At 40.3% G+C, this 26,050-nt stretch overlaps 1 protein-coding gene and 1 non-coding gene across 2 annotated transcripts in view; both read left to right on the forward strand.

The window, feature by feature from the left end:
• The window catches only part of ppm1e (protein phosphatase, Mg2+/Mn2+ dependent, 1E), a 323,526-nt gene that overhangs the window by 18,579 nt on the left and 278,897 nt on the right, over positions 1 to 26,050 (forward strand). The window lies entirely within an intron of this gene.
• LOC109918878 lies at positions 6,005 to 11,202 on the forward strand. Its single transcript, XR_007264807.1, has 3 exons — positions 6,005 to 6,120; positions 8,099 to 8,182; positions 11,168 to 11,202. It is a non-coding gene; the product is annotated as an uncharacterized LOC109918878 (transcript).

Genomic DNA, 26,050 nt, shown 5'->3' on the forward strand with positions numbered 1-26,050 from the left:
ATTATTCTTATTATTCTTATTATTCTTATTATTCTTATTATTCTTATGTCTTGCTATTTCTTTAAAATAGCATTTGCTCTGGACTGTGTGCTGAGTATACTTGCTTAAATGGCACAAACTTGTCCAGCTATTTCATTGGAGGTATTAATGTGGGAAGGAATGTGAGTGGCATCAGTTTACAAGGCCAGATGCTTGTGGGAGTAAGCCACAAGGGTATTTTTAAAACAACAATAATGAAGTGTTACTGGGGAGCAAGACAGTGTGTCTTCTGTATCAAGTTTAAAAATCGGGAAGCTATTATCCTGATAGTTGTCATTAATAACTTTGTGGTTTCATGTCACCAAAGAATGAAAATGCAATGAGTGTGTGGGCAAGATAAACTAGTTGTTTACCTTTTGGGTAGCATTATTTCCTTATTTTAAGAGGTGGTTTTTGATTACAATAATAATTAGTCCATCCCAAAGTAAGGAGGCATTTGGTTTTCTAAAGGCACAAACAGCATTTTTTTTTGAATAATTAAACATCACTGAGTAATTAATAGTGTGCATTGTGCAGATCCCAAGAAGAGCAGCACAACTGACTTTGTGACTGCAAAAAGGATGATGTTTCCTATCTATGCACGATGCAGTATAATGGAGAAGTAAATTTTAAAAGCCTTAAATTAATTTGCTTGAGGCTGTTGAAGTATTTAAAATTAGTGGTTGTTAATCATGGGCATTTGTGAAGCATGCCAGTGATCTAATTTCTTAATGTAAAGTTACTCTTTGTCCTCTGTGGTCGATTTATTTTTTGAGAGAGGCTTTATGATTAAATGAATTCACAAGGTCAGTTATAGAGAGTCTACCATTTCAAGTAAGAAGTGCTAGTTTCATCAACTAGTAGGTCAGGAAGCGGGTTGAAACATGTGCAGCATTGTTTACTAAAAGGCCTGCTTCATTTTCTAAATCTGGGAGTATAATACAATCACCATGTTTCTATTGCTTTGTTGGCAATCCGATTTGTTGTTTTTTTTTCCCCAAGTCCTTTTTATTTTGTTCTATAGCACAGAGCTTTTCCCATTCTCAGATATCCCAAAACACTTCACAGCCAATGAATTACCTTTTAGAAACATTTTCTGGCATTGATCTGCACTTCACTGTCTTTGACATATGGCATGAGGAAGGCGTGCCCTTTGCATTAAGAAAACGGATGCAGGTTTCACATTGGCCCATTGGTTGCTCTCTCTTTCTTTGGGGTCAGAAGGTTGAGAGTTCAAGACCCACTGCAGGACCTAAGTATGTGATCTGGGTTAATCGAACAGTCTTTGTTTTGGAGATGAACATGGCACCCATTTTTCCGAGATTCCACAAATAACAATGAGATGAATGAATGACCAGACAGACTTTAAATAATCCAGGTAGTTTTTTGTTTGGAGATGTTCCTTGAGGGGTGAATATTTGTTTCAGCATTGGGAGACTATTGTTCAAATAATGGCATGGGATCTTTTATTTACGTCGTGGAGGTTAGACTGTCTCTGGCTAACCTGTCATTCTAAAGTTGGTGTCTCTTGGTAAAGGAGAACTCTACCAGAATTGCATTAAAATGTTAGAGCAGATCATATGCTGTGGTCTTGAAGCATGATATGATTTGAAGCAGAAGTTTGTGGAATCCAGAATGCAGTAGCTGGCTTGCTTAAAGTATGGATGTAATTTTCTTGTATCTTTACTTGGGTAATATAAGAGAAATGTTTGTAAAACTGGGTCTACTTCAAAATTCCCTGCTTGCTGATGATTGTGATCTTTTTCTTACAATTCTTGCTAAATTGCAGGCACAGAACCCTGAGGCAGTAAAAAGGTCAGTATGCTTGGATGTATAAAAGTGCACATTGCTGACATTTTTGGGTGGAAGAGGTTAATTTATTAGAAATGTATAGGTTGACTGCATATGCTTCTAGCATCAAATCTCTCATTGAGTCCTGGAATGATGATTTCCATGAAAAGCCTAGCATCGTCAGAACAAAAGTGACTACTATGAACATGCAAAACTCTGCTTGAAATTAACCTGCGTTACCCCATAACCCACAGCTTCCTGGTAGATGGTTTAGACAAATGCATTTCGTTGTGTCCTGTCCCTCTCCGGAAGGGAGAGAAATCTCAGTTGTAAGGAGAGGATAGTTTTAATTTCATCCTTGGATGCCTTCATTGGCTGCCCCAAGCACTTGCTTAACAGGCTGCAGTTTTAATTTCAAAATACTCCCTATTCATGCCTTTTATTTGGTATGACTGGATTTTAGTTTAGAAATTTCAAAATATAAAGAGAGTTGTGGCAATCTCTGGTCCAAGGACCATTATAGAGTGCAACTCACTTTCTAAAAACTAGTAATGTGAAGTGAATATTGCAAACTATATAACTGCCTTCAGGACTGTAAGTCTTTCAAACATTTAATATTATCACAATGTCTTTAGTAGTTACTCTTGTAAATGGAAAATAGTCCTTTACTTAATGAGACCAGTCTTTTTTTTTAAGCACTTCCATTTTAAAGAATTTCTTTATATCCTGTCTAAAGGGAAACTGTGTATTCTTTTTAATGAATAAATTAATGAATAAACAATTGGTAATGTGTGCAGGCAGAAAAAGGACCATACTGAAATATTATACTCCTGTAGCTTGTTAAATAGCAAGTTTTTCTTGATTAAGTGGGTACAGAAGTTGTTTTTTAAAGCATTCTGAAAACTTCGACTAGATCCTGTCCCACTTAGTGTCAGAAGGTGACTTAAGGAAATAATATCCGAATCAACAGGACTTTTGGATGAATTGGGGTGATACTGCTGTGTCAGTTGGTTCAACTGTTTTCCACATTACAATAGTACTGCAGTTTAGACAATCCTGTGAGATGGGCTTAATTTAAATAAGGCTTTCTGTCCAGTTGCAGAAAGGGATCTCTGCATAGTGAAGGAACAGTGTCCCTTACTCTGACTAAATATAACTTGAGCTCCTCACTGTCTGAAACCAGCAAACCGGACACAAACTAGGGATTAAATTCCTGTGATATACGTTACTGACTTATTGAACCATTGGGAAAAAGGATGCTGCAATATTGAAGTGTGTATTTTGTCGAAGCAACAAATTTTATGCAGGTAAATTGGTATGTACTTGTTATTGCCTTGCCTGAGGGAGTGTATAATTCACAGCTCAAGTTTAAATTCCACACATGGGAATTGGGTTTCAAGCCAAAAACCAGATGTTTCAGCACTGAGTTTTGAGTGTGTTTTCCCCCAGGGGCATCTCAGCTTGTCTCTTGTGAAACAGCAGGCAGATGATCTACATGTCCCTGCTTCTGTGAATTCCCTCAAGACTATTTACCTTCTTAGATTCCAACACAGCAGAAATGTGCAGTTGGCAGGCACAAACAAGTTTTACTTCTGACTCCCAATTCATCTGCACCTTGGCTAACAATCACGACAGGTTCTATAACTTCAGACTGGTTTGTTACCAGTTGCAGTTTTTACTCTTTTTAAGAGATTGCTGTGGCAATAGTAAATTTTTAACGCTTCAATTTTATGATTTGAAACCGTGAGGTGGCCTTTTATTTGTATCTTCCCCCACCCCAGTCCATTTTTTTTCATTTGACGTACAGAAGAAGGAAAATTTTTGTTTCACTTTTTCAAGAATACTTGTCATAATTCCCCAAAGCAGCCATTTTCAATCTCTGGGGCTCACTGATTTCTGGGATCTGTAAAAGACATGCAGGGGGCAGCTGTGCACAAATAAACAAATGAATGGTCACTACATGTGCAATGCAGTGTGATCCGGCTGCCTCACCTCGGAAGGAGCAATGCTGAGAGCAGCAGGATGACCAGGTGCATCACGGTTACCCAAGGCTGGTGGTGAGTTTAGCCTTGTATTAGAAAGGGGAGTGTCTTAAATTGTTACACGGGCAGCCATCATGCTGATGTCCGCAATACTCGCTTTTGTGAAAGCGTTATTAAAATGATGTTTACGTGCAGCACTTTCAGATTTCATATGTAGAGTAATGTATTTTAAATAAGGAAGCGTGGGGTTCTGTGATTACTGATTTAGTCCTCTTGTGAAAGGTCCTTCAATGAGAGGCTTGGAGTCTGTGCATCCTTGTTTGTTTTGTTTTTAGTGTGTGCTGGCTGTTCCAATAAGGGAGAGCAGACTGTACTACAGGACCACAATGACTATTTGGTAAGATGCCCCTCTGCTCTTGGGTGGAGGGGCAAGTTTCAAACTGACATTTTCCATCCGCTGCACCCCAGTCCCCATTTGTACAACAATTTTTGGCATTTGTTAGTAAACATTGGATATTCTTGAGTTTGGTTTATCCTAATCCATTCAGATTACTTTTATAAATTAGCCTGAGTGGGTCAGTTCAAGAGACGTTTGACTGCTTGATGTGCACTGACGTCCACTCCAATAAATATCTATATAAACAATCTTTGGGGGCATCTATAACACGATTTTGAAACTTGTGCTTTAAAGCTGAACTATGTGACTTCCCTCCCATTCTGCTTTGTCAGAAGGAGTTCAAGGATTGACTCTTAGTGCTGCGGAAGATCATTTGTGTGTGAGCTCTTGCTGGTCTAGTGTTAGAATACTGAGGGAATGATGGTGGAGATAACGAGCACTGATATGATTACTTGCTGATAAAAGTAGTCTACCCAAGAAGCAAATTTTTAACTTGTACTTTTTCAGTGATTTACTTTCCTTACTTTAGTTCCAGAAGGCAGAGTTTGACCTGGATTATATCGAGCACAAGCTAGAGTTTGAAATAGTGAAAAATCTTCCTCGCAACGCACCGGCACAGGTATGTCTTTTGTGTGGTTTTATGCCCACGTCCATGAGTTTGGGTTCGAGACATCCTGGTTAAGGAGAAGGCAAGGTCAAGAATTGTCTTTTAGGCTTGGAGTAGTTTACAGCATACAGTATTCTGAGGTATACCAGGCTCTAACTATACAGTTACATTGTTGAAAAACTATTCTGCAAGTTCTCCTGCTTAATGTTAGTTGTCTACTCCATGCTCTGTCCTTTTTTTTTTTCATTTCTGCCTGTACTATGCTATTTGCACTTCAGGGACTTCATAAAGCCTTTAGGACCCTGGAGGAACCTTGCACAACAGAAGGTTTATTGTCTGATTAGGACGTTGATCGGGGCCAGGGTAGGGTGTAGGGGGGAGAACACCTTGCATTTCATAGAGCCCCTACAGTGTGGAAACGGGCCATTTGGCACAACAAGTCCACACCAACTCTGCAAAGAGCATCCCACCAAGACTCATAGAATCCCTACAATGTGCAAGCAGGCCATTCGGCCCATTGAGTCCACACTGACCCTCTGAACAGCATCTCACCCAAACCCACCCCCTACCATGTTCCTATAACCCTGCGTTTCTCATGGCTGACCCACCTAACATGCCCATCCCAGACACTATGGGCAGTTTAGCAGGGCCAATCCACTTAACCTGCACATCTTTGGACTGCGGGAGGAAGCGGAGCACCTGGCAGAAACCCACATAGACACAGGGAGAATGTGCAAGATCCACATGGACGATCACCCAAGACTGGAATCAAACCCGGGTCCCTGGCGCTGTGACTGCTGTGTACACAATTTTGAAAATATTTAACTAGCTTGTTTCTTGACTTGTCAGCAAATTCAAAGGCAGTTTACTCTTTTTGTTTGCTGCCTTTTCAGCTGTGATTATCCACTGAGAATTTTCTCAGGTGAGGAAGTTCAATGGAAAATCCTTACTCTTGGAGGAAATCTTGCTGTAACAATTTACAGCCGGAACTACTCGGAGCATAACCCCTTTAGAGTTAACTTAGTCTACTAACTGCAGGCCTGGCTGATTCAAAATGATATTGACCTGCATTGTTTCTGTACACCACGGTGATCACTATGCTTCCTATATGTACTTTAGGAAAATCCAGTAAAACTGCTGGAGCAGTTGAGGGTAATAAAATCTCGTTACCGTGAATTATCTGTGGAGGCAGATCAGATTGCCCGTGAACAAAAAGAGGCTGTGGATTTTATCCGTTCGCAACTTGCTACCACGTTTCAGTTAGTGCAGAAACTGCAAGAGCAGAGTGACCTCGAGGTAAATCGATTTAACTACTGTCTTGTAAGGTGAGCCTTGTGTTAATAGATTTAAAGCGGCTTCACTGCTTTTTGTTAAAACTAAGCTATGTTGCACTGAAAGAGAAGCTATTATTCACTGGCTTATTTGTTGATTTTTGAATTAGTTGCGTGTGGTGTTTTTAAGCGGATGGTGCCCATAAACCCATTGCTGTACTCAAGCATAATAAAGCTACTAACAAATTCACATGGGTAGATTGTGCCCAATGAGGTCCCTTTGTTTCCATAGTACAAACCTAGTGTTGTAAATATGGAGAGCTTGTTGGCCGGAACCAAGGCTTCAAAGCACCAAAGGGAGCAAGATATGTTTGTTCTTTAAAACTGATAAGAACAGGCTTCAGCCAAGTTCAGTTATTACTCTTTCCTGTGTTTGCTATTGCATTCAGTTAGGGTGGAAGTGGGAATACTTTAAATAGTATCCTTTCCCTCGTCTATGAGGAAGAATCTTGGCCTGTTTCTTTGTGGCTGGTCTCCTTTTTCACATGCCACTTTAGTTTTATTTTTTGCCCACCTCTGGGAAGGCCAAGTAACGGAGGTTTGTTCCACAGTTCCTGCAAGGTTGGGTCTCCATCCTGTCGCTCTGCAGTGGGGATGTCATTCATTAAAGCGACCACTTTAAAACATTTCAGTGAAATTCTGAAACATTTCATTCACTGACTGCTGAGGTAGGCGAGTGAGCTGAGCTCGCTCAAAGCTCAACAATACTGATGTTACTGAGATTCTCGTGTTGTCTTAACAGTGTTTAATTAGGAGTTTTCACTGAATGCCAAGAGAATAACATGGTTGGTTTTGCTTCTTATAGTTGAAAACAACAGATGCAAAAGCTATGAATGATGGAAACCTAAAGCCAAAAATTGAGATGCTGGAATGGTTTACCAGAGCTCATTTTATTTGGGAGAGATCCCTCATCAGTGCTCCAAACAGAAGTCTTGTCATTTTGTTCTGAAGGGCCCACGTAAAATATTTCTTTAAGATCATAAATCATAGAATCCGTACAGTGTGGAAGCAAGCCCTTTGGCCCAACAAGTCCACACCGACCCTCACAGCATCCCACCCAGACCCGTCCCCCTATAACCCACCTAATCTACACATCCCTGAACACTACGGGCAATTTTCCATGGCCAATCCACCTAACCTGCACATTTTTGGATTGTGGGAGGAAACCAGAGCACCCGGAGAACTCCCCGTGTCTGCGTGGGTTAACGTGCAAACTCCACACAGACATTCCACCCTTGGGTGACTTGAACCCTGGTCTCTGTGAGGCAGCAGTGCTAACCACTGAGCCACCGTGCTGCCCCCATTACCTTTTTTCCCTTTGATTCTTCCATGGCATGTGGGCATCACTGGCAAGGCCAACATTTTGTTGCTGATCGCTAATTTCCCTTGAACGGAGTGGTTTACTTGGCCATTTGAGGGCGGTTAAGAGTCTACCATGTTGCTTTGGCTCTGAGTCATGTACAGCGTAGGCCAGGTGAATATGACAGATTTCCTCCCTGAAGGGACATTGGTTTAAACAAGTGGATCTTTAAGACAATTGATGATAGTTGTCATGGTCACCATCACTGAGACTAACTTTCAATTCCTGATTTATTAAGTAAAATGAAATTCCACTCAGTGCTGTGGTGGTATTTGAACACTTGTTTCAGAGCATTAGCCTGAGCTGTTGGATTATAACTCCAGTGACATTGTCACAATAGCATCATGTGCTGACCAGCTCTCCAACCCACCACCCCCACCCCCACCTCTCCAATCCAACAAAAGCCTTGGTATGCTGTGCACTTCCTGCATTTTTGTGTTCTATTGATCTTGGTCTGTTGGTTTATGCAAGCTAAACTGAAACTGAGTTCTTAATTGCTAGTGAGATTTTCTTGTGGGTGCTGATGTCTTTTTAACGTACTCCCTGCTGTTCATCTGTAGTAGGCTCATCAGCTTATGGTGCAATTACAACCAACTAATTTTTGTTCTCCAGTTTTGTCCACTCACTGACAGTGAGCAATGGGCTTTGCAGAAGGTTCTGAAATCTGAGGTGTTGACTGGAGCAGGTCCTTGTGAGGTATGTTGTGTTTTACTACTGTGCCTTTCTAAATTGCATTCACTTGTGCCATTATATGATTTGGGTGTACATGAACTAGCGAGCAAGAGGAAAATGAAACTTGGGAGCATTGATGACTTGGAGTGGGCGAGCAGGTGACAGATGCAGTTCAATGTTCGAAGAGAGAACGTACAGTTTTCTAGGCTTTATTAATAGGAGCTTTGAGTACAATGGCAGACAGGTTATGCTGAACTTATAAAGAGTTCTATTTATACCTTGGCTGAAGTACTGTATGCCATTCCAAGCACTGCATGTTTGGAAGGATGTGAATGCGTTGGAGAGAATGCAGAAGAAGTTTGTGAATGATTACACAGAAAATAGAATATAGACGCAGGAGGAGGCCATTCGGCCTGTTGAGCCTGCTCTGCCATTCATCACGATCATGGTTGATCGTCCAACTCAATATCCTAATCCTGCTTTCTCCCCATAATCTGTGATCCCATTCGCCCCAAGTGCTATATCTAGCCATCTCTTGAGTACATTCAATGTTTTGGCATCAACTACTTCCTGTGGTAATGAATTCCAGGGATAAGAGAGTTATGAAGACAGACCGGAGAATTTGGGACTGTTCCTTTTGGCGAGAGAACGCTAAGAGGAGACGTGATAGTTTTCAAAATCATGATGTGGAGATGCTGGTGTTGGCCTGGGATGGACAAAGTCAAAAATCACATGACACCAGGTGATTGTCCTACCGGTTTATCTGAAAACACAAGTTTTCGGAGCTCAGCCCCTTCCTTAGGTTAGTGTGACAGAGAGAGTTTATAAGGTAACAACCCTAAAACTGACTGCTATCTTATTGAATCTTTAATAGCTTAAGAAGGAGACTCCTGATTAAAAAGCAAAATCCAGATTCCTTTCAAGTCATTGTCCCGATGTAATTAAATGTTTTATCAATGTATATAAGAAGTGATGTCTCCGATCAGACAATGCATTTTAGGTGTGAGGTCTTGCTTAGAATCTCTGTTTTAAACTGGGGTTCAAGTTTTAATTTTTTGAGCAAAACAGAATGTATCTGCAATTACACATACACGAATTGTTTCAAAGATGTATCTGTGAGAGAGAGTGTGTGTGTGTGTGTGTGTGTGTGTGTGAGAGAGTGAGAGAGAGAGAGAGAAAACACACGTGGGGGAGGGGTGGTCTGTATAAGTTTGTTTGTGTATGCTTCCACGCATACAGTGTGGTGGGATCACCTGTAGTGCGACATGAACCCAAGATCACGATTGAGGCTGTCCTCATGGGTATGGAATTTGGCTATCAGCCTCTGCTCAGCGATTTTTGCGATGTTGTGTCTCGAAGTCCACCTTGGAGGATGCTTACTCAAAGATCTGAGGCCGAATGTCCTTGACCCTGAAGTCTTTTGCAGGCTTTAACACATTATCGACGACTATGAGTACCTTGCCACGATCTTCCCTACCCCTCCACTTCTCACCTTAAACAACTGCCAAACTTTAAACAGACCACTTTTTGCAGCAAACTATCCAGCCTTCAGGGCGACATTGACCACAACACCACACAACCATGCCATGGCAACTTCTGCAAAACATGTTAGATCATCGACATGGACACTTCCATCACGTGGGAACACCACCCACCACGTACGCAGCAGACACTCGTGTGGCTCAGCCACTGTTGTGTATCTCGTATGCTGCAGGCAAGGATGCCCTGAGGCATGGTATAATGGCAAGACCGTGCCGACGTTATGACAATGGATGAATGGAGACTGCGCCACGATCATCGGACAGGGGTGTTCCTTCCCAGTGGGGGATCACTTCAGAGGTCAAGGACATTCAGCCTTGGATCTTCGGGTAAGCATCTCCAAGGTGGACTTTGAGATGCACAACAATGCAAAATCACTGATCAGAGGCTGACAGCCAAGTTCTGTACCCATGAGCACAGCCTCAATTGTGATCTTGGGTTCATGTCACACTACAGGTGTGACCACACTATATACTCCCAAACACACGCATGCCCTCTCACAGAAACACACTCGCACACGTGCACAAACAGCCCCCTCTCTCTCTCAGACTACCCCCCCCCCCCCCCCCCCCAAAGCACATCGGGGATTCTTAAGGGTTTGACAGGGTACATGCTGAGATGTTTCCCCTCATGGGAGAGTCTAGGACCAGAGGGTATAGTCTCAGAATAAAAGGGCACTGATTTAGATATGATATAGAATCCCTACAGTGTGGAAGCAGGCCATCTGGCCCAACAAGTCCACACCTACCTTCCGAAAAACATCCCACCCGGATCCGTCCTCCCCACCGTATCCCTGCATTTCGCACAGCTAATGCATCTAAACTACACGTCCCTGTTATTTAGCATGGCCAGTACACCAACTTGAACATCTTGGAACGGTGGGAGGAAACGGGAACACCCAGCAGAAACCCACGCAGACACACGGGGTGTGTGCAAACTCCTCACAGTTTCCCGAGGGTGGAATTGAACCCGGGTCCCTAGTGCTGTGAGACAGCAGTGTTAGTCAGGGAAGTGGAAGGAAAGTGGATGTGAGGAATATCAGATCAGTATGCTTCTATTGAATGGCAGAGCAGGTTCAAAGGGTTGAATGGCCTACTCCTGTTTCTTTGTTATGGGTTATGCTATTTAACTTTTGGAAGCGTACCTCTGTCTGGGTATGCAACACAGTAATACTTAATGAGAATAGTCAGGTGAAAATGTGGCAATGGGGAAAGCAGTTATGTAAATACAATAGACTAACTTCTCCAAATGAAATACTGTTAAAATGAAACATGATAGTCTTTTAAGTTTTCCTTTTTAAATCTTGAGTGGGTCCAAAAATTACTTTGGGACACTTTTTGGTGGGCAGTTTGATCCTCTTCCAAGTATGTCTGCTGTTTTGTTTTAAAGCTCTGACTCCAGTTCATTTGTTTTTGATTACTTTTTTCTCCATTAAACAAAACTGATCTTGTCAATTTTTTTTTCTGACAGGAACCTTGTGCAGGATCTCCAGAATCGCAACAAGTGAAAGGTTGGTGTGCAACAAAATGTAATTAAGGAAAATCAGATGCTTTCTGAACGCTATCTTTCCAATCTGACCTGACTCTTTGTAGGTCACAGCTGAGACTGATTGAAGTTTTCTCCCAAAATCCAATAGAGCAGTTAGTGAATGGCAATTATAGGAGCATAAGACTGAAAAAATAAAATTAGGCCCTGCAGGCTTCCCATTGCCATTCAATAAAATCATGGTTGATTTCGTTATGGTTGCAACCCCACTTTTCTAACCGTCACATAACTGTAGAATCCTATGTCAAAATTCTGTTTAACTTGACCTTGCATAAATTCAATGACAGAGCCTTCACTACTTTTGAAGGAAGAGAATTCTACCACTATTTACCCTGCCGAGATCCTGAGGGGCTGATACATTTTAATAAGATCACTCTTGTTCTTCTAAACTTGAATGGGTACAAACCCAGCATGTCCAATTTTTCATAATAGGATAATCTCATCCCAGGAATGAATTGAGTGAACCTTCTCTGAACTGCTTCTAACACGGTATATCCTTTTCTAAATAAAGAACTAGACTGCTGAAGTGGTTTTCTGTTCTCTCTGCTCTGGATTCCAAATTTGGAACTCGTTTAGAGGGCTACAGAGATACAACTGGTGAATGAGATTAGCTGGATAGCTCTTCTAGGAGCCCGTATACACACAGTGGGTCAGCTTGCTGCCTTCTGCATAGTAAAATTGATTCTATAGATAATTCTCTTCAGAGGTCTGCAGATCTGGTGTTGACCAGCAACTGCCTGATCAGTGTGGCTTGTTTGTTCTCACAATTTAGCGAGCCAAACCTGACTTCAGTTCTGCGCCTTCTAATTAAGAAATATGTCACAGAATGGTATGTGATTGGACTGAGTGTAAAGGAGAGTGTTGGCAAAATGTATTGGATATTCTTGGCAGTTTGGTGCAGAAAATAACAGAGCAAAAACCAGAAATAAAATATAGGCGGTGACACAAGAATTTTGTTGTCATCTTTTTAGTTTTACTTCAGTTGCCTCAACACTGACGTTCGCAGAGTATGTGGCATCTGTGACTCCATAATTTAGTAAAATTTACTGTATTGCTCATGAAATGTGAAATAATCCAACTTTAGTTCATCATCTTGACATACCACCAGCTGAAAATACTTTTGTGGCTGTTGTGAAATAGAACTTCAGTTTGAACTTCACTGAAGCTCTGCAAGTTAAATACTTTATCACCTCTTTTAGTGACTATTTTTCAGAATAGCAAGTTTCCTCATACAGAAATTGAGTGATCGCTTTGGTACTTAGTTGAGGGAGAAGTGTTGGACCAGAGATCAGGAGGACATCCTTCTTAAGTAGATCCCATGGCACAATTAATGTGTAGAAGGGCACAGGACCAGGCGCTGTGATCTTAAGTCTGTGCTTGATCACTCTGACATAGTGTGCTGAGACTTCTAAAATAAGTTATTTTCATTTTTAAAAATTAACTCTACAAATTAGTGAATAACAGCTTATCCCTTTTCATTTAAATGTGTTAATCAGGGTAAAAGAACAGGTCATGAAATGTTTTTAAACATTCGTACAGTACTAATGACCTTTTTTAGCTTCATAATCAGTGAATTCATCTCAAATGATACAACGGTCATTCATTACATTTTCTGCATTACAAACTCTGATCAACTGTTGTTTTTAATTAACTGTAAACTATGTCACTTGTGTTTCAGTTGAGTTTGAACCAGTCACTGAGAAGATGTTCATGTCTGTACCGCAAAATGTGAGGCAAACTGTGAAACTTGCTGAGTTGAACACGTTTTATCAGCAACTCTTTGATCACTTCATAAGCAACAAAAATAGGTGAGGGTGCAACTCCTGATAAACCTGGATGAATTTTGTTATCTTTCAGTCACCATTGATGATGACTCTAGGAAGAGTGCATTGGAAGATACTGTGTTTACAGTGAAGTCCTTTGCCTCTAGTTGAATGTTGGAGCTGCTGAGGAAGTAAAATCAGGGATCTGTAGGCTTGGTATTTCTTGAGCAGATCCAATGAGTTTAATTAGGCTGTCAGAATGTTTCTGTTTGCTCTTCAGTCCCATCTGACATTGGCAGTTGCTGATTTTCATCCTATTGGTTTAGAGGTTGTTATCTCTCCCATTTCTGTATCATTACTATCTGACAGTTTTAGTCATCTTATGACAGCTACTTGATTTGCTGTAGCTGCTTGCTTAAGAAGTCAAATATTTCATAATCCGTCTGTTTTAGATTGTATCCCGATTAAACCTGTTAACTTTGCAGCACTGAATGAATTTCTAACCTTTTATTTAACTCTAGTATGGCGTACAACAGCAATTTGATCAGTGGCCTTTATTTACATGTATAGGGAAAAAACAAAATCTGACTTTTACTCCTCGTATCACATCACTGTGTGCTTGCAAGGCCCTTCAGCCAGAGTAGGTTGATCTGAAGCAGGAAAATATCCAGTAGCACATGTTGTATACACAATTAGTGTATAGGTGTACTTGGCTGGAATCCAAGCCTTAGCTCAATCCTTGTGCGTTGCTCTATGTTCCAGGCAGCAATGGAGCAGCACTTGAGGGCTTTGTAGAATACGACTGTAGAAATGATACAGCACAGAAGGGGGTCCATGCTGACCCAGAGATGCCCAGATGCCCTTTCTAATCCCATCTTGCTGCACATGGCCCATAGTCCTGCACCTTAAAGCTCTTAAGGTGATGTAACTTATCCACTTTCAAGGATTCAAACTCCCCCAACACTTCCCCTCTCGTTATGATTATTTTGTCCAATATTTCACACTGCTCCTCTTGGATTACTACGTCCACATCATCCCTTTGAATACAGAGACAAAAAATTCATCTAAGATTCTTCCCATATCCTCTGCATCTTCATACAAGTTTCCTTCATCTGTAGGACCCACTTTTTCCTTAACTGTCCTCTTGCTCAGTATATCCAGGTAAATTTATATTTGGGTTTTCTTTTAACCTATTTTTATAATCGGCCTGATCGGAGATGTTATTACACACCTCTGGAGCAGGTGGGACATGAACCCAGTCCAGGGTTGGGACACTACCGTTCACCACAAGAGGACCCCTATATAATCAAGTACATTGTCCCTTCTCAGGAGAAGCTTCTGATTGCATGCTTTAACACATCTCTGGTACAGGCAGGACTCGAAGCCCAATTGCCTGGTTCAGAAGCAGCGACACTTATTGCAGCAGCTCAACAGCTTGCTTGCTAATACTTTTTTTTTCGTGCCCTCTCCTTAATTTCCTTTTTTTTTTAAACTTGATCCTGTACTTTCTGTACTCCTCTAGGCTATTTGCATGTTGAGTTCTTTTTTGTGACTATCGTAAGCACTGTTGTTCAATCTTGCCCTGTAATAATGTCAACCATGGGGGTCTAGACTTGGCAGGACCATTCTTGTGTTTGATGGGGACATATAGTCATAGAGATATAAGCATGGAAACACCCACTTCGGTCCAAGCCGACCAGATATTCTAAATTAATCTAGTCCCATTTGCCAGCATTTGGCCCATATACCTCTAAACCCTTCCTATTCACATACCCATCCAGATGCTTTTTAAATGTTGTAATTGTGCCAGCCTCTACAACTCCCTCTTGGCAGCTCATTCCAGACATGCACAACCGTCTGCGTGAAAAAGTTTCTTCTTTGGTTCCTTTAAAATTTTTCCCCTCTCACCTTAAACCTATGCCCTCTAATTTGAACTCCCCTACCCTGGGGAAAAGACCTTGTCTATTTACCCTATCCATGCCCCTCATGATTTTATAAACCTCAATGAGGTCACCCCTCAGACCTCTGACCCTCGAGGGAATATAGCCCCAGTCTGTTTGGCCTCTCCTTGTAGCTCAAGCCCTCCAACCCTGTCAACATCCTTCTAAAACTTTGCTGAACCCTTTCAACATCCTCCCAATAGCAGGGAGACCAGAATTGAATGCAGTATTCCAGTAGTGGCCTAACCAATGTCCTGTACGGCTGCAACGTGACCTCTCAAGTCCTATACTCAATGCATTGACCAAAACAGGCAATGAATGCTGCCTTTACTGTATAAAAACTGAAAGATCTGTGGATGCTGTAAATCAGAAACAAAAACAAGTTGCTGGAAAAGCTCGGCAGGTGGTCTGGCAGCATCTGTGAAGAGAAATCGGTTAACATTTCAGGTCCGGTGATCCTTAGAACTTCCTCAGTTCTGAGGAAGGGTCACTAGACCCGAAATGTTAACTCTGATTTCTCTCCACAGATACTGCCAGACCTGCTGAGCTTTTCCAGTAACTTGTTTTTGTTTTCTCCGGTTTCCTCACACAGTCCAAAGATGGCAGGCTAGGTGGATTGGCCATGCTAAATTGCCCGTAGTGCTCAGGGATGTGTAGATTAAATGGGTTATAGGGGGCTGGGTCTGGGTGGGATACTCTGAGGGTTGATGTGGACTTGTTGGGCCGAAGGGCCTGTTTCCACACTGTAGGGATTCTATGAAAGTCAAAATAGTATGTATCCAGTTTCCATTGTATATTTGTCTTGCTCTTTTTCCATTCCTCCCAACCTTGGCAGAGTGGAATGAGGAATGGAATTTTCCATTGGGTTCACACAATGATGCCTCTTGCCACTGTCAGTAAGGTTGAAGATAGATTCATATGCTCAAGAAGTTGACATTGTTACAAATTTAAGAATATAACAATTTTTTTTTACAACTTGTAGTGTCACTAACTTTCCTTAATTTGAAGTCCTTGAAAGGAAATACTTCCAGATTATCCAGAAAATAAGGTTCTATGATTGTCCTCTAACCAAAAGCATTTGATTGGTTCAAAGATATCAATCCAACTCACAACCTCCATATGTCACATTCCTGTGGTTAGTCTGGGTGTATTTTTTTGGAGTTTTAACTGTGCCTGAATCTCAATCAAGTATGCAAGTGGCTTCTTGTCTGCTCTTTGTCATTTATTGCCTTCAAAAATTAAGGGAAAGCTATGATTGACAGTATCCCTGGATTGTTTTACATTTCGTTTATTTTCTTTCCAGTTCTGCGCTGAGTGTGATGCAGATGAACAAGCTCAACATGAAAGCAACTGAATCAAAGTTAAAAACATTAAAAGCTCTTGAAATCCTTCAACTAGACAAAAAAGGACGAGTCCGGCTTTCCATTAAACACTCATAAATGCTGACCGGGTTCTCTCACTTGGACCTTGCATAACTTAGAGAGGAGTGTAACATCCTTTTGCTAACTGTCTCGTTCTGAGATCTTTGAACCTTAAGATGCAGGTTTAAGATCTTTGGATTGTAATTGAAAATGAGCATGAAACTATCTGGAAACTGCAATAGTTGAAGTTCTTTTTTCACTTGTGACCTTTGCTGTGCATCAGGAGCTGGTCTTCCTAAAGTGCTGGACTCAATTGTTAAGACCGAGACAATGTCAAGAGATCACTTTAATTGGCAACGGAATCAAATGCCATATTTTCTTCGCTTTTCAATGCTGTTGGTTCTGGACTTTTTGTTTTACAATGAGAGCAACTGATCAACGGAGATAGATAACTTTACCTTTGGTTGCATTAAATTACCTTAAATGGTTGCAACATAAAAGTGGTGGATTTGCACCTGGGGAGTGTTCCCTTGTCCACCCCAAACAGAGTCGGATAAGTGGTATCTAAGCTGGGGGAGATGCTGTATGTTGGACAATGAAAATTCCATCTGAGCAGCTGTTATCTCATATTAGCCACCTTCAAAGTATTTATCTTGCCCTCTCTTGAAGTTGCCTGCCCCTTGTCCATAGCATTGGAGATTTTTTTTGGAAAAAAAAGTAGATATTGCACTTTTACTGACGTCGTTTGGTTGGTAATTTGTGTGGAGGAGGAAATTATACAATGTATTGTCACTTCCTAGTTCATAGAACCTTGTGTACAGTCTAACTTTTGCTTAAGTCTTTGTTTGATTGGTCTGCACTGAGCTGAAGGTGTGAAGTTAGGAGACTGAGTTGAAATTAAATTCTGTATTTGACTATCCTGAAGCCAACAGAGGAAACCAGCAAAGATTTCACTCTGAAAAGATTCTTTGTACTGATCTATCCTGCTGTTTTTGTATAATTACATGAACACTGGATTAAGCTAACTGGTCAATTTTTGATGTTGAATAAAGTGAAATAAGGTTGTTACGGGTTTTTGTCCTTGCTTTTGTGGCCTTAAGTTAAGGATAGCTGCAATGGAGAATTGAATATTCGCCATTTTGAATTTGGTTTACACAGTTTACTACAAACACAAGTTAGTTACAGATCAGTGGTAATGGAAAAGGCCTTACCATTGCTCACTGACCCAATGTTGAACCATGTTTATTTTTTAGTCCCTACAGGAAGAGAGAAAACGAGTGATTGTGATGGGATGTGGGTTTACAGCCACAATTCAATGTAGAAATGATTTCCTATCTTGTATCTGACAAACACTGGAGTTATAGCACTTCCTTAATGCAATCTGTTAACACAGATTCCAGTAAAATCCCTGGTATAAAATTCAAATTTCATTTTATCTTTTTTGTTTTTCTTGTATTGCTGATTTTTGTCTATAAAATTGTGCATCCTTGAGCTCTGTCTCTGTCCACTACTGTTCTCACTCGTCAGTGGTTTCTGCAGTCCATAGCTTCATTTTATCTATTATCTATCAACAGCCAGATTATCAGTTAAATGTTAATAGGACAGGTGTGGGATACGTTCACATACATCCAGCATAAATGAAATGCATTGAAGGACTAAGTAGTCCACATATATTTTTAAAAGTCTGTATTGTGGGTTGTTTAGGGGTTTTAAGTTTTATGCAGAATAGCTTGGTCTCAAATTCATAAGATATTTTGAAAAGTGAGTTTGCTCCAGTGATATTCAGCTGCTAAGATTGCTTTCAAGATATCTTCCCACAACTTTTAAGTGAGGAATGTTGCCCTATGTCTGCATCTTGGAAAGATAGTGTGTAATGTAGTGTGGAGACGGTGGCATTGCCAATTTGTCGTTAAAAATCTATTTGGTTCATTAATGTCTCTTAGGGAAGGAAATCTGCTAGAGTTCTGACTCCAGACCCATAGCAACTGATTGACTCTGACTCTTAACTGCTCCCATGGAAATTAAGAATGGGCAATGTGAGTGGTGAATCTGTGGAACTCATTGCCACAGAAGACTATGGAGGTGAAGTCATTGAGTGTATTTAACACTGAAATAGATAGGTTTTTGATTAATAAGAAAATTGAAGGTTTGAGGGAGAAGGCAAGAGAATGGGGTCGACGAACATACAGCCATGATCAAACGGCAGAGCAGACTTCATGAGCTGAGTAGCCTAATTCTACTCCAATATCATATGGTCTTGTATGTTGCCTAAGCCAGTGACATCCCATCAATAAATTTAAAAACAGTTATAAGAATGCAGAAAACAACCAATTGGAAAGAAGAAGTAAAGGTAGGCCAATAAGAAGGAAAAAAACCAGGGAACAGCCCAAAGTCATTCAGCCCTTCAGTCTGCGCTGCTACTTGCTTGGATCATGCCTTCTCTATTTTAACTATTCTGCCTGGACTGGTCAAGATTCTCAGATGCCACCTATTTTTCTGTATTGCAGTTGGGGAGATAGAGTAAAGAATTTCCTATTTTCACTCTAAATTTAAAGACTGGGAACCCAGAACGACGGGACAATCAAAGAGCAGTTCCTCAATGTATCCATCAGATCATTAAAAGTCTTGATTAAATCAGCTTTCGCTCAAAAATTGGTTAAGGCACATCATAGATGTCATTTTAGTGCAGATACAAATATAATGTGCTGATTTCTAAGTTTAACAAACCTGTGATGCCACTCATAATCTGGACCAAGTAGAATGTTTAAACACTTGTACTAAATTTATTATATTTGGTAATAATCGAAAAATCTTTAAAGGTATTTTGAGGATACAGCACATCGGACAACATAGTGTATTTTGTAATTTCTTGAACTGCAATTCCTCCTTGTGGAATTTAGTTTCAAGTCCTGGTTTATTCCAAGATGATGACCCTGCCAAAACAAATCATAGGTGAGATATTGCATTAAACTAATTCCTGAAGATCCACTGGTGTTTGCCATTCTATCTTCTAATTCATCCCCTTAAGATTCATTGTGAAACACGCCAGTTTCCATATGTCTAGATGTAATGTATCCTTCATGTTAATGTCATTGTGTTTTCCCTCACCTACCCACTTTTCTGTATGTCTGATTTATATAAGTTTCTCATGCACTAATAGTTATAAAAATTATCACTGGCTGTACGTGTTTTCCTTAATAAAATTAAAATCTAAAATTGTGGGCATATAGTTGTATGATTGCAATTGTGTTGGTGCTATACATACTGTAATTTTCCTGTCACTGATGTTGTGTTTGGTAAATGACTTTGTGTGTAGATGGGACTTTTTAAAGCTGCAAAGTTAGAGCTACTGTACTATGTAAAAACTAATCCTTCTGGAATGGCTGATTTACAATAAGTGAGTTGAGGATGTTCAACTGGATGACTAATTTGCAGTTTGACATGTGGAGACATCTTTGCCTGCTAAAGAAAGCCAAAAAGATGAAGAACAGAAATGGAGCAAGATATATCTTGTTCCATGAAGTAACTTGTTTCTTGGCCTGTGTTTTGGCAGAAAGCCATACCTGTGAGGCTGGTTCCAGTTTGCTCTCTGGATCTGATTTCTATTGAAACTTTCTTCACTAAGGCCACCTGAAAATAAAGTGATAAATAAGGTTGCACAGCTTCTGGCTTCTACAGATTTCAAACTACATGTAGCTGCTGGTAAGGGGTGAACTTAACTGAATTTAACCAATGACCCATCTTTGCATGAAACTGCTTGCTCAAAAGCAAAAGGCATGCATTGATCATTTTCAATTCCACTTAGCTGATGCAGGCTAGCATTCACGGCCTTGAACTGAGTGGCTTGGTCAGCTAATTGAATGTCGTTAAGAGTCAACCACACTGTTGTGGGTCTGCAGTCATGTGATGGCCAGGTGGTTTAGGACAGCAGATATCCTTCTCTATAAGGCATTAGTGAAAAAGATGGGTTTATAACAATCTGATGGTTGTGTGTCACCAGTATAGATACTAGCATTCCCAGATTTTTGGTGGGGATTTAACTTGTGTTTGTAGAAATTAGTCCAGGTCTTTGGAATCCAGTAACATAGCCATGTTGATTTGTAGGTTGTTGCCATTAATACAGATTAGCTATCAGTTATGAGTTTTTTTCCAATGCTTTAACTGTGAAATCCCAGGAAATTGATCTATTTGGTGTTTTTTTTTCATTTCATGGAATGCGTGTGTCTGTCTAGGCCAGCATTTACTGCCCTTGAGACGGTGATAGTGAGCTGCCAACTCTGTTTACAAATCCTGTCATGTCTTCAACTGACAGTACCTTCTTAATTTAACTGCTTAATTCTTAGAAAATAACTGTGATCATGACATTATGATCATGTCTGGAAGTCTCCCAACTTCCTTTATTCATATCTTACTTGCAGGAGCAACTGAAGCACCAGTTCTTGATGTTCTGCTGTCCGAGATACCCTGTGTTTTTCCCTCAGCAGTTGAAATAATGGTTTGATTTCCGTTAGCGAGGTATTCTTCTTTCTGTGATACACTGTCAACATTGCCAGTAACACATCATAATCTTACTATAGACATATAGAGTACTGCATACCATATGTAAAAAGCTCAAAACGCAAATAAATCCAAATACTCTGGTCACGGAATTAATTTGGAGCTTAATGTAAAGCCAAACACCAGGTTAGCACCATTAAGTGATGTGTACCAATTCCTATTTCAGACTAATTATTCACAATGCCTTAGTTTCTCAATGTTAACTATTCAAAGCTCTGCATTCTATTTCTGTGATCTCTTGCAACCTTGCCTTCCATTTTGCACCCTCTGCTCTTTTGATTCTACTGTTTCTCATTCCCATCGCTAGTTGAGCTTTTAGTCGTTAACCTCCTAAACACTGGAATGCTCGAACTTGATTAACATTCGGAATAAAATAGATGAATTAACAGCACAATTTAATGGGTATGATCTTATAGCCATTACAGAGACATAGTTACAAGGCGATCAAAGCTGGGAACTACAGATTCAGGAGTATGTGACTTTTTGAAAAGATAGGCAGGCAGGAAAGGATAGTAAGGTAACATTGTTAGTACAGGATGGAATAAATATAATAGCAAGAGATGACGATAAACTTGCAAGCATGAGCAAGACTGAATAGCAAGAGCTCAGTTGCTAAGTATAATCAGTGAGGGAATCGAGTTATGAGGAAAATGCATGAAAATGGAGTTGAGGATTCAGATTAGCCTTGGTCTCACTAAATGGCAGAGCAGATTCCATGGGCTAAACGCCCTAATTCTGCTCCTCTTATGGTCTTATGATAAAAATTTACTGCACCAGTATTTCAGACCTGTACATCAATGTGATTGTAGACATGTTAATTCAAATTAAACCACTGCTGTAGTTTCAGAAGCTCTACTCGTTGGATCTTGGACTCATGTAGAGCTTGCCTGCACCTTAACCTCAGTCCTTTGGTTCCCTTTATCTAAGGAAAGGTAGCAGTCCACAGGTAGTTCACCAGCTTGTTTCCTGGTATGGAAGAATCTTATAAAAGAGTTTGAATAGGTTAAAATTGTACTTACTGGGGTTTAGAAGAATTAGAGGAGATCTTATTGAAGTTTATAAGATTGTTAGAAGCTTGACAGGTTAAATGTGGAATGGTTGGAGTGTAGGAGCAGAGGGCATAACCTCAGAAACAGTCATCACTTTTAAACCGAGATAAGGAAGTTGTTCTCTGTGGTGAATCTGTGGAATTCTTTACTGCAGAAGGCTGTCAACAGTAGGTTGTTAAGCATATTCAAGGCTGAGATCAACAGAGATTTTTAATCAGTAAGGAAATCTAGAGTTATGGGGAAAAGGTCGGAAAGTAGAATTGAGGATGACCAAATCAACCAATGATGATCTCATCGAGTAGGCTGAATAGACAACTTCTGCTCCTACATCTTATAGCCTCATCTCAGGAACAATAAAGATCACAGACAGTGAGAGTGAATCTTTTATTGCACGGATTAATATTCCCCTCCACTGAAACACACCATGCAGTCTGTTTTGTAAATTACAATAACAATTCGATGATGTCCATAATAACACTGTAACCCAATGTGACTTCACTGACAATCTTGTTCCTATTCAGGATGTAATGAAAGGGGTGAGAACACACCTCCCTCATATTACCCAGAAAACAGTAGTTGAAATTCACACCTATTAATGAATGTGGCTGCAGCAATTGATCTACCTTAAGTCCTTTCCTCCATCTGAATTATCTGTACTTGTCTGCATATTGTTTATTTGTTCCTGTGGCAGATGTTGCAATTCCAGTATCTCCTCTAGAACACCATCCAATGTAGAATGAGCTCTAATGAAAACCACAAATTTCACTTAAAATAGTTTATCACAATTGCAACTTTCAGTGCTACTTTATTGGGAAAATCCTATGAACATTTTCATCTTTTTCTAAACAAAAAATTAAAGCCAGTTTAAATTTAGTGAGTAATGGAGGTGCCAGTGAAGCTATGATACAGCCACATGGGTGGACTGAATATGTTCAAAGTATGATGGGCTTTGAGTGGAATGGATATGGGCAAATTTCCAGCTTCCCCACTGTGAACTGACACAGTTTGACACAGTGCAGAGTTGTCAGTTATACCATACAGATGGTTGATATGGGAAGAAGAAAATACTAGTGCAATATAGGGCATCCTTCAGCAGTTGGGTTCAGGCAGTTTGCTGGGACAGAACAGATGGGAAATTCTTTTTTGGTGTGATCTAATTGTATGAATTAGCAGTGCAGAGTGTTGCTGCTGTACTGCAAGGTGTCCTGTTTCCTATGTTCACAATTTTTTTTCTTTGGTGACAAAGACCCTGCCTCACAAGTGGCAAGACTGTTTTGAGAGCTGAATTAATTGCAGAAAAGTGTTGTATTTTATTAAGGAGAAAATGAATCTTAGAAATAAATCAATTAAGTCTTTGATAAAGTGATATGGTCTAGAAAGTGGGGAAGAGCTGTAAAAGAAATGAAACAGATGCAGTGCTGCCACTTGAATACATGGAATGCTGGCTTGCTTTGTTTCTCTACCTCTCTGTTTCTTCCAAGGATTTCTGTAGGCTGCACCTTTCCCAGTCACTGGAGTGTTCCAACATCCCTTGAATTACTTCTTGTGTCCCCTCTTGCACAGCCTCATCCTCTTTCTGATTCTCTGCAGACGCCTGAACAATCTCTCCTGATGTTATTCTCTCTGGCATTTGATTCACCTTTCCTACTGGAAAAAAAAAGTCTGGTTTTAGGACCCTGCATCCTGATGAACCCACTTATTAGATAATTGTTTACATATTTAAACTAAGGACTAAATAGGAAACACTTGCTGTTAACTCTTACATATCATGTCCTGTTTATGAATAATCATAAAAGTAAATTACAAATGTCAGGAATTGAAAATGAAACACAATTGGGAGGTGACTGAAAGGGTGACGGAAGAGCTGGGTCTTCACATTATTTTACAAGGGAGATGTAATTATTAGGAGTTTAACCAAAGACCTTCAGCGTGTGGGCATGATTAAGAACACCTGCTGCCATCAAAAAAAAGGAGAAGCTGCACAACAGAGGGAGTGAACTCCAGAAATGTAGATCTGGAAGACAGTGAAGGAGATTGGAGTGTGGCTATTAAGGGATCTAAATGGTGACAAAGATTATGATTCTCATCCGTGCTTTTGTTACTTCCAGTCTGAAAGTATACCGAGAATACATCGGTGCTCTCCCGGGTGGCGCCTCAACTTCTGTAAGCCTCAATTCTTCCAAAATGGTGCTGCCCAAATCCTAAATTACACCATCCTCTTCATCCTTCACCTCTGTGACTGGCTACTAGTTCAGCAGAGTTTGAATTTTAAAGTTTTTATCATAGTTATTGAATCCTCATATGGCCTCGCTCCTTTCTGACCTGGCAGTCTTGTAAAATCCACTGTACACTCTGCATTCCTCAACTATAGTCTTCTATTCCTAAACTCTCTTGTCCTGTTATTGGTGGTTCTACGTCAGACACTTGTGTCTCCTCCTTAAAACATAACCTGTTTGAACAAGCTTTTAGTTCCATTTTTTATCTTGTTTTCTGATATTCATTCCTGAATGGATGATGTCTGCAATTTAAACCATTTGGGAAGTTTTGTTTTCTGCATTATAGCTGTTCTATAATTTCATTGTTTGGTGAGGGGTGGTTAAGATTTCCACCCCATGGCAGCTTCACAGGCTCAACTGGTGCAGTGGTATACCTCAATATCTTTACCATTCCTAAACAGTTTGTCACTGATTAGCTGAACTTTTATGGACATTGAGTCTTAAGTTTGATCAACTAAAACAATGTTTTAAAGTACTATCTCAAAGAGCTCCACTGGCTCACAGCTAACAACACACGCCCAGTGACACAGGACCTCAAAATACTCCACCCCACAAGCATGTCTTAAATCCCATGTTCCTATTCCACACTCTGTAAATGGATAACAGGTCAACCTCTCTGGTGCCTCTCCTAGTTGATGGTAAATATCACCAACTGCAACCTGGTAGCTGACCAGGTCGTTTAGCCCAAGGTTTTAAGCTGCTGCGGAACATCTGATTAACCACTTGAAGTCAGGGCAGGGGAACACAACAGACAGCTCAAATTGTGCATGTGGCAACCCAAGTTAGACTACTGCTTACGAACTGCACTCCTGTTCTGAGAGATTCATCCCTTTTGACATCACAATCCTTCATGCTGTGTCAGCTGAAACCGCTGAATGGATTATTCATTTTAGCACTGAACTATAGACCATTAGAAGTATGGCCCCATTTGGCCCCTCGAACCTACTCTGCCATTCAATAGGATCATGGCTGATCTGACATTCTTCACAACCACTTTCCTGCATTTTCCCTGTAACACTTCATTCCCCAACTGATCAAGAATCTAGCTCAGCCTTAAATATAAACAAGGACTCTTGTGGGAGAATCTAAAACCAGGAATCATTTGTTACAATACAGGGACAGACAGCTGCATCACACCAGACTCTCGACCTATGTATTGACAACACAGTGGAATTAAAACATTCAAAGGCCCTTAAAATTGACCCGAATGGTTCCTAACCAGACTTTTTGAATAACCAATCCTAGACTTTAGTGACTAATTGATTCCAGACATTGGGTTTGTAGCTTAAACAAAAGATTTAACAATTTCTTAACAATACAGCAAATTTAATAATGCACAGTTTAAAAAAAACAAAGTAACCTAACTAATGCCTATGATTTAAACCCTTTAAATAACCTTTATTTTTCAACCCCATCCACACAAAAGCCAGATAGATAAACAAAGACAGATAAGGCATAAATGAAAAAGAAGAAAATAACCAAACCAGCCAGATTACTTCAGTGGTTTTCACAATGCTTTGTTCCACAGGTATATATGATTATTTCTTCGTTGATTTTCTGAAGATATTGATCAGTGTCACCTTTTCAGTTCACTCTGATGAAGTTTCAGTAATACTTATTACCTTGTTACTATTGTCTGAACTTTCCATGGCCGATAATGGAAGGTTAAGCAGGGAATTTTCAAATCTTCGTGTTGTAGCATCAACAGCATGACTCCTTCTCTCCCAAACACAGTCCAAAACCAGTTTAAACTCTGGCCTCTCCCTCATGTTGACAATCCCAGACTTGTTGGCACCAGTTCCCAGGTACTGATCTCATTAATGGCCAAACATCTGCTATCTGTTTGAGCACAAGACCTCTCT

Source organism: Rhincodon typus, chromosome 26 (assembly GCF_021869965.1).
Source record: "Rhincodon typus isolate 14 chromosome 26, sRhiTyp1.1, whole genome shotgun sequence".
In the NCBI taxonomy this organism is placed as follows: domain Eukaryota; kingdom Metazoa; phylum Chordata; class Chondrichthyes; order Orectolobiformes; family Rhincodontidae; genus Rhincodon; species Rhincodon typus.